Source organism: Malurus melanocephalus, unplaced genomic scaffold (genome assembly GCF_030028575.1).
Source record: "Malurus melanocephalus ecotype Western Australia unplaced genomic scaffold, MMel_1.1 scaffold_290, whole genome shotgun sequence".
In the NCBI taxonomy this organism is placed as follows: domain Eukaryota; kingdom Metazoa; phylum Chordata; class Aves; order Passeriformes; family Maluridae; genus Malurus; species Malurus melanocephalus.
The window spans coordinates 155,385-164,085 of record NW_026623522.1 but is presented as its reverse complement, the minus strand read 5'-3'; positions in this window follow the sequence as shown (position 1 = coordinate 164,085).

Sequence of the window (8,701 nt, the reverse complement as noted above, 5' to 3'; positions counted from 1 at the left end):
AGCTGATGGGAAACTGCTGTGTCTAAAGATGCAAYAGCAACTTTGAAAGGACTAACGAATGTGATATTTTCATCTGAAGTACTTAATGCCCTTCGTTTGGTGACAAAAAATGCTGTTACACCCATATGCATGCTGTTTCAAACTTACCTTCCCTTTTCCTCTCTGTAAACTGCTCACTTGGCCAGATCATAGGTTTGCCGAGCCTGTTGAATCCTGAAATTCAGTTTTGTTTGAAATGTACCTTCATTAACTCAACTGCTAAAAACCTTCTCACTTTGTTTTTTTGCAGCCATATAATAAGTACCAAGAGGCTGATAAACACACAGGATAAATAAAATGATCTGCATTTCACAGAGGGAAGTTTAATGCAACCGTGTTTTTTTACGATGACTGTTTTTTCCTACCAGTGTTACAACTTCTGGTTTCTTAATGTTTCTGGTTTCTTCTGGTTTCTGAATGTTAACTTTGTTTTGCACCTGTGTCAGAGCATTAAATAACAATAAACCCCAGATGAACAGGCTAGCTAAGGATACCCATGTATTTTTCTCAGTCATGACAATGTTAATCTGATATTAGATCTACRAGAGCAGGAAAGGATAGCTAATGAAAAAGATAAAGGTTGAAAATATCTTGAATTTTGAGCTAGTTTAGAAATACTGTTTAGCACAGCCCTGAAACTACTGTAAATAACTCTGAAGAACTGATTTCTGAGGGACAAAGAACATTATTGTGGAACTACAAATGGGTCCAAAACTCTATTTAGCTTCTTCTAATCCAAATTAAGATATGAAAGCATTTTGACCATGAACAGTTTATAATTTTTCTTTGTTTCCTGAAGCAAAGCAAAGGCAAATTTCAGTGGTGCAGTGAATTGTACAGGCATCAAGGTGACTGGCACCTTGGATGAATGCAGTGAGTGCTAGGCAGCTAAGAAATGCAGCACATAATGCGAAAGTAAAATGTTCCAATTAACAAAGAACTTCAGATTATGACCAGCAGCTGCCCAAAWAAATGCTTCCCTTAAATAAGATAGAAATAATGCTGACCTGCATCTCTGAGGAGCTTACAACTTGTCAGCCAAATGCCCTCTTTGTTGAAACTTGACATACACATTTTACACTGTTAACACTTTTCTTATATGCACCTAAACCCAATTTRATCTGGTACGTGGTATAACTGATGATTTACCTGGAAGTCAAAGGAAAAATTAATTTTTTTTTCTTTATACCTTGACTGATATAAGACTTTATTTTTACAATGAAACATCACTAGTACATTCTCTAAAATGAAGGAAGAAACATCTTATTGAGTTCACACAGTAGCAATAAGAAATAACTGCATTTTTATAGTTCCTCTTGCATGGAAGATGCTCTCAGGAGAAAATTGGAGATAAAATCTGTCTTTGGAGGTGAAATGAAGGGGGAAAAGAGCAGATGTCAGTTTTTCATTCTTATTTCTGTTCTCAGGATTGATTGTCGTTGGTTTACCACCTGAGTTCCTCCTCTACCTTTGGGGCTCTCATGGAGAAGGCAATGGGAGCTATACATGAGGCATGTTGCATGTACACCAGTGATCCTTGAGACAATGGGAAAACAAAACAAACAAACAAAAAAACCCCACCCCTGTGTTATTTAGATGTGTGGCACGGCTGGGCAGATCAGAACATACATTTCCAGTTGCTTGGAAATGGTTCTGTCTCAAGTCTGATAAACAAGGTAGACCTGAAGATTATTCCAAAGCTCACCTCCTGTGGGTGTCCATTTCAGTTAACTCTCACTACCACCTGYCCATTCTTTTATCCTTTTTAGACTGGTCTTACTGGTGCTTTTCTATGAGCTTGATGYTTTCTGCATTGTTTCAAATTCACTTTGGTTTGGTGGTCATAAGTCTTGAGTTCTGTCAGCAGTGATCCCTCTGTGCTCTGCTTCTTCTTCATAATCCTTCTAAATCACTTTCTCTCTTCGTCAAGGGTTAGCCTAAAAAGTAGACTACGTGTTAAGCTGGACAGAGGAACTACTCTGGGTGTCAAAGATGTCAATTTTGRTGGCATTAAGGGTGCAGTGTTGTAGCAGGATGGCTCATATGTCTCRGTATGTTGGTAGTTGAGAACTACCAATTTATGGTAGTTGAGAACTACCTTAAACTTGACCCCATATATCAGCAAGAACACATCCTATCTCCTTTTAAAGAGGTTTCTTTTTGTTTCTTCCAGCACAACCCAAGTCTTTGTGCCTTTTCTGTGGAAGATATGTGCTGGAAGCATCTTCTGTCTGACTTGAACAGTTAATATTATGTGTGTTGAATGCTGTGAGAGGCAATGAAGGCAAAAGATTGGGCTGATAGGAAGAGCAGGGAGTTTAGGTTAAAAGTTCAGCAGAGATACAAATGTAAAACTCCTTTTCTCCTACTGGTTCTGAGCTTTCTGGGCTTCTGTTAAAGGAGGGCATTGATCAGACTGGAGAAATAAAATGTGGGTTTGCATCTTTGTGCCAACCGAAATAAAAGTATTTTGTCTAATTTTGGAAACAAGCTTTTAGTGACAGCTCGCTCTCTCCAGTCAAATAATCCTCATCTTTTGTTTTTTGCACTACCTTGTCTAGAATAAATTGCCATCACAGTGAAGAATCTTCCCATGTGTGGATTATTACCCAGTATCTAATTGACATCCATAGTTTKTAGATGTGTGCTGTGTTACAAGACTAATCTTTTTCTTAAATGTTTCTTAAAGATTTCCCTACTTACAGCAAAATGTTAGGGGCCAAATCCTCAGGTAGAGTGAGAAATGTCTTTCCATTATGCCAATGGAAACTATTTTGATTTACAGCTACTGAACATCTCACCAAAGATACTGAATTAATATTTTGTTTCCTAATGGAGTGGAGTCTGAATAGCTCCTACATTCTATTTGCTTTCTCTGTTCCTTCCCCTTCTGCATATAAAAATCCATTTGATTATTTTAATAACAAATCCTATTTCAGTTTTTTTTGTGCTATATAATAAAATCCTTTCAGATTATTATGGAAACTCACTCATTTATTTATGTAAAATTGCTGCATTCTTCACTTTTGTCTCATTTTTCATGGTGCTCAAATTAAATATTTTATTCATTGCTTGCAGTTGTGCCCACCATGCATATTACTTCATCACGATGGAATAAGATTGATGTGCTGTCTTCTAATGACCTATCTGTACAAACCACCTTTGTCAATACTGGTTCATTTTTCTTTTTCTTTGCCAAGACGCAAGTGCAAGGAAATCAAATAAATGTGTATAATACTGCTTCAAAATTAAGTTTATAACATGAAATCTGAAAAGTGCTAGAAAAATAATGGGAGACAGCTGGACAAARTCCAGGACACTTTTGGAATGTTTCACACTGTAATCAGTTGGTGTTTTTTTGTCAATGTTCCTTATAGGATTGGATGGGTAAATATTGTCAACATTGAAATATATTCAGTTTGAAGAAGAGTCTGCAAGTRTATTGTCGCACTGGGAAATTACCATTGTAAAACTGCCTCTCTTTCTATTTTAGTGCAGAGAGCTTTGTTTTAATATGTTTTTTTAGTTATTCAAAGACTGTTTCTTAATAGATCCTACCGCACATATATRAAAAAATCTTACTTTTATAATATATGCTCATACTGTATCACATTTTCTTCATCACAGAGTACAAAAAGTATACTTCTTGATTTTTAAAATTTTACTTATTTATTTATTTTTAGCAACTAGTTTTTTTTTTTGTTTTGTACATCTGTTAGCACAGGGCCTCATGCTGGCTCACGAACACAGCACAAATCAGGTTTTCTGCTCCATGGTTCGTGTTACGATGTTGTCGTGTTGTATTTCAGTGTGTTCAGTAAAGGCCCTCGTCTCCTCTGAGAAATTGCTGAAGGGTTTTCCAAAAGACCCAGGTCTTCACTTCTGGCTGTTAAAGAGTATCTGAGGGACAGTGTAAGACACAGTCTTCTTATTTAATGTCTATAAAGCTGCATGCATATCTGTGTGTAGGTGTAAGGTTGAAAGAAATGCTGAAAGTCACAGGCCACTATGTAACTCAGGACTAAAATACAGCATGAACTCTATTACAGCTTTTCTTGAATGTAAAGTTAGCACGGGGATTCAAAATAYGACTGTGCTGGACACAATTAATCTTAGCAGAGTCATGTGGAAGACACTCAGCTTGAAAAGTTCTTGTAGGATGAGTATTTGTGTGCTTAGAAAGGAGAAATAATTGGCTAAATCAGGTCTTAATTTAGGACCTGACAAGACTTGCTCCAACAGTTCCTAAGAAAAACTTCAAACTAGAATTCAATTATTAGCAAAAGATTAAAGAGTTTTGCAAGAGAAGATTTTTTTTTTTTTTTTAATTTTAATGGTTCTAGAATGCCTGCAAAGAAAAACTAAAACATAACCATATAAATAACTGCATGACTTAGTTGTTGTCATTCTTCTTTATATCATGACCCTTTATAACCTGGCGGGCTTTCCACCTCAAAGCATGATGAGATAATGACATTTAGCCACTCAGCAAAGCAGAAGAMCATATGTCATGGTTTTATAAGAAATGATTGAATTCTGTACAGGCAGTGGGGGCCATATGTTCTCTTTGCTTGTTACATGCTACCTGTAAAGCACATTTGTCTCCTGCTAAACTTTGTAAACAGTCACGTTTGGATTTTTTTTAAATTGAAATTTTACTTTTTTCCCCCCAGCATTTGCTTCAGGCTGGGCAGAATCAAATTCTGTTGAAATGAATAGAAATATTCCCCAACATTCTATGGCTTTAGGTTCATAAAATTTTAATCAACTGGATAAGAGTGCCATTTTTTTCAAGCACTTTCCCATCATACCCCATGTTTTGTTTCAAATTGTAACAATGTTTATCATATCCTGGCTCCTGGTCCTCAGATAAMGCCTACTAAACAAACTACACCCCTTGTACATGTACAAAATCACAAGGCAAACATTTGGATTTTTACTATTGAGCTGTTCCACCTCTTCAAATTGCACTTTCTGTTTAATAGGTCCCAATATCTGACTTCAAACTTGTGCTTGAACATGGGTGCTGTTGGAGAATTATTARATTTTCAGCCCTTGAAAGAGACACAGAATTAGATTTCAGCTATTTTAAGTAGTCCTCTGGACCAAAAAATTTGATTCTCCACAAAATGAAACTTTTATTAACTCCTTGATTTTCACAGTGTAAGAAAGYATTTCTGCTATTTTGTCCAACAAAACTTACCCTTCATAATGTTCACCATCTGTCACCTTCATTAATATTTGTACTTAAAAGCTTTATTTTGTAAGATGTTGGAAACCAATAGAAAAGAAGCAAATTCCTCTTGTACCACTGAAGTAGGCACAGTAGGGGCACAATAACCTCAAATATGATTTCCCTCTTTTAAGCAACACTTTGGGTTAAATTAATTCTGAAATTTTGTGCTAATAAATAGAACTTATATTTGTGACAAATGGCTAAGCCAAATAATCTTTTTATCTAGTGATAGAGATTACTATAAATGTATAAAGATTGTATCAAGAGTTAAAGATCTGAAATGGGTCCTTATAGAAACATTATGTGATGTAAAATCACATAATGAGGGGTTATCAACAGCCTGAGCTGCCTCAAAACTCCTGCTCGCTTTCTTTTCCAGACTTTCTGTTTAAAGTGGAAAGGTGGTGATGGCAGCTTTCAGGGCAACAGGGCTGTGTTCTACAAATTTATACATTTAGGAACGTATTGTTTGACCACTTGTCATTTTAGATGTAGGGTGTGTTGTAAAGGAGGGTAGGTAAAGTGTGTCAGATAGGTAAAAAAGTTAAGTCACATTAACTTCTTGCATGGATAAAATCCCATAGTAATTCAAAACTGGAGGCCTGATATTGTGTTTGGTTTCCAGCAGCCCATGAGCACTCACAGTGTGTTGGACATCTTCTGTGTCCTTACTTAACTGAGAAAATCAGAAGTGATTTTTAATCAGCAATAAATCAGTTCTGTCACCTTCAGTGCAGGTGTCGGAGCACAAAGGGAGAAAGCACATTATGGTGAACGTAAAATTAACCAAAACAAAGACCTCTTAGGTTCAAGCCTGAACCTGGCTGGATAAAAACACACTTTCTTGAATATGAGAGAACAGCTGGAGTTTTGAATAAGGCAATAATAATAAAAAAGAATATCAGCAATGAAAATGTAAATACAATGTAAATACACATTCAAGCAAAGTTATTTTTAAAGCTTTTCTTGSCTGTATCAGTAAAAATATTGCTTTTATAGAATTTTTTTACAGTGAGGTATATTTTGTTAAATAAGTTCTTTTATTTACTTCCATGGAATTACCTCAATTATCTTCTAAGTAAGYGAAAAAAATGCTTTTAATTCTTCTTTATTGTGTTTTCACTGATTTACCACAAAACCAGAAAAATAGACAAGTATTATGCTGGCATCCAGGCTATGGCATCTGCTATTCCATGTGTTTTATGTCACTGACAAATGGTAAAGATTCTGTGTGCTAGTCTGTGTAGAAGCTCTTTGAAGGAATAACCTGTCACAAGATAGTCACTGGTGGTGACAATACTGTTATTATCTAGAGACAATGTGGGATGAGTACAGTGGAAACTTCCTAGAGTGGAGAAAACATTAGTGAATTTTTTCATCTATACATGTCATGTATGCTGCCCTGAGGCGGTAAGGAGTGGATAAACTGGTAAATATAACCAAGGGACAAATGTGAGCATTTTAGCACCAGTAAGCGTGATGGCTTTTTTTCTTTTTTTCCCCCCACAGTTAACATAATACACATATTCACTAAAGTAAGCTGCGTTATTTCTTAAGTAAAGGAATTGTGTGGCATAAGTCCTTCAGAGTCCTCTGACTCCACTACATTGAATCCATCAGGCTGATATTTTGCTTTGTGTTTTAAAGGAAAATGTAAAGGAACATGAACCAACACAAAGAGAACMATCACTTGGTTTTGTCACAGGTGCCTTCAGAGCATTCAGCCTTTGGAAGAGTGATGCACATCTTGAACCTGGAGGGCAAGCTTTTGGTGACATAGGACAGTCTGTGGGTGACCTTTCATGGTCAATGCTCTGCCATCCTCCACTGCTGGTGCAGCCAGGGCAGCCTGGTGTCAGAAAAAGACCATGAGGGAAGGACAGGGAAAGTGGAAAATAGGGGAAGCAGTGAAAAAGCAAACAGAGGAGAGCAAGTCTGGGTTCCTTACCAGGAAGAGAGCAGAGTAGTGAAGTCATATCACCAAGTCTTTAATACAGCTCTTAGCAGGAATGTAGTTTTTATTTGTGATAGTTTCAGGCTTTCACRTATATATTTGTCCCTTCACACACTTCTGGAAAATAATGTTTGCAAAGGTGCTAGAACTCTGGTTAAAAGGATGTATTTTCCGTCCTCATTTTCATTCCTTTCCTTCTGCCCTCTTTTTAAATTACTAGACAGTGTGGTCCAAAATTCTGATGTATTTTAGAAAATGACGTGGTAATCAAAAAGCTCTCGCAAACCACTCAAGTCAGTTGCAAATACCCGTCATCAAAARAAAAAAAAAARGGTATATTGTATGCTGTGATCAGATGTAACTTTTCTATTGTTTATCTGCAATTTTTGTGAGGTTTCTACAAATATGAAACAGTCTGGAAGGCATGCAGGAAAAAAGTTATGTAATTCATAACATCAGTTCTATCAACTCAATTTTTTTTTTACAGGAGCATCAGGTTCTAGTGGAAAAATACAGGARAGACCTATATTAAGAAATAATTCAACAAAAAAAATCTGAATAAGGAAAGCATCTGGAAAAATCTGGTGAGTATTTATAAAKAGAAGAGATAAAGTTGTCAGAATATTAATTGCAAATACTATATTTTAAGGGCAATATAACAAAAACAAAAATTCCCAAACTCCTCCATCTCAAACTCCAATAAACTGGAAAGAAATGTTTGAGTGGTTGCTATTTGCAATGAATGAACAATGAAGATTGTTGCATGTGAATAAGGAAGTTCATAAAGGGAACAAGGCTGCTTGAATGGYAGGTTATTACTATTATTCCAGGAATTAATCAATGCATTCAATTTTAGTTTCTAGTAATTTATTTCCAACGTTTGAAAGTAAGTCTCAGAAATATTAARACCCAGAGTATTTGCCACTGACTATATTGTTAACTCTGAAAAGCTGATGTTGAAGTAGGTAATATTTTTATATCATGTGCTCTTCCATTTGTCTGACTGCCTCCTGCATTCTCCCTCACYGGATATTTCTCTTTGTGCAACAGGAAGGCAGAGACACTGTGCATGCAGAGTGTTTCAGTGAATATGCTAAATCATTGTATTGACATGCTGTTGGTTCCACTCACAGACCTTGCTTTTGGTCATGTAGAATGCCATCAGTTTGAGAAATGCTCATTCAGTCTAGCAAAACACTTAGGACACCACACACACTGGGGACTGTGTGATGGAATGCAGGCAAAACTCAGTCTGCTGGGAAATCAGGAGCAACTCCCCCTCCCAATCTTTACTCTTTCTTGTGTATGAGAAGATCACAAGGGAAAGATACTACAGCCTTATTGTGAACCTCTGCATCCTGGRAAAGGGACAGGACAACACAGACTTGCTACATAATAAGACAGGCCCCAGGTTTATTCTGGAAGTAATATTTCTAGAGATGAGCACCAAACCTGACTTAGAGTCAGTCTCA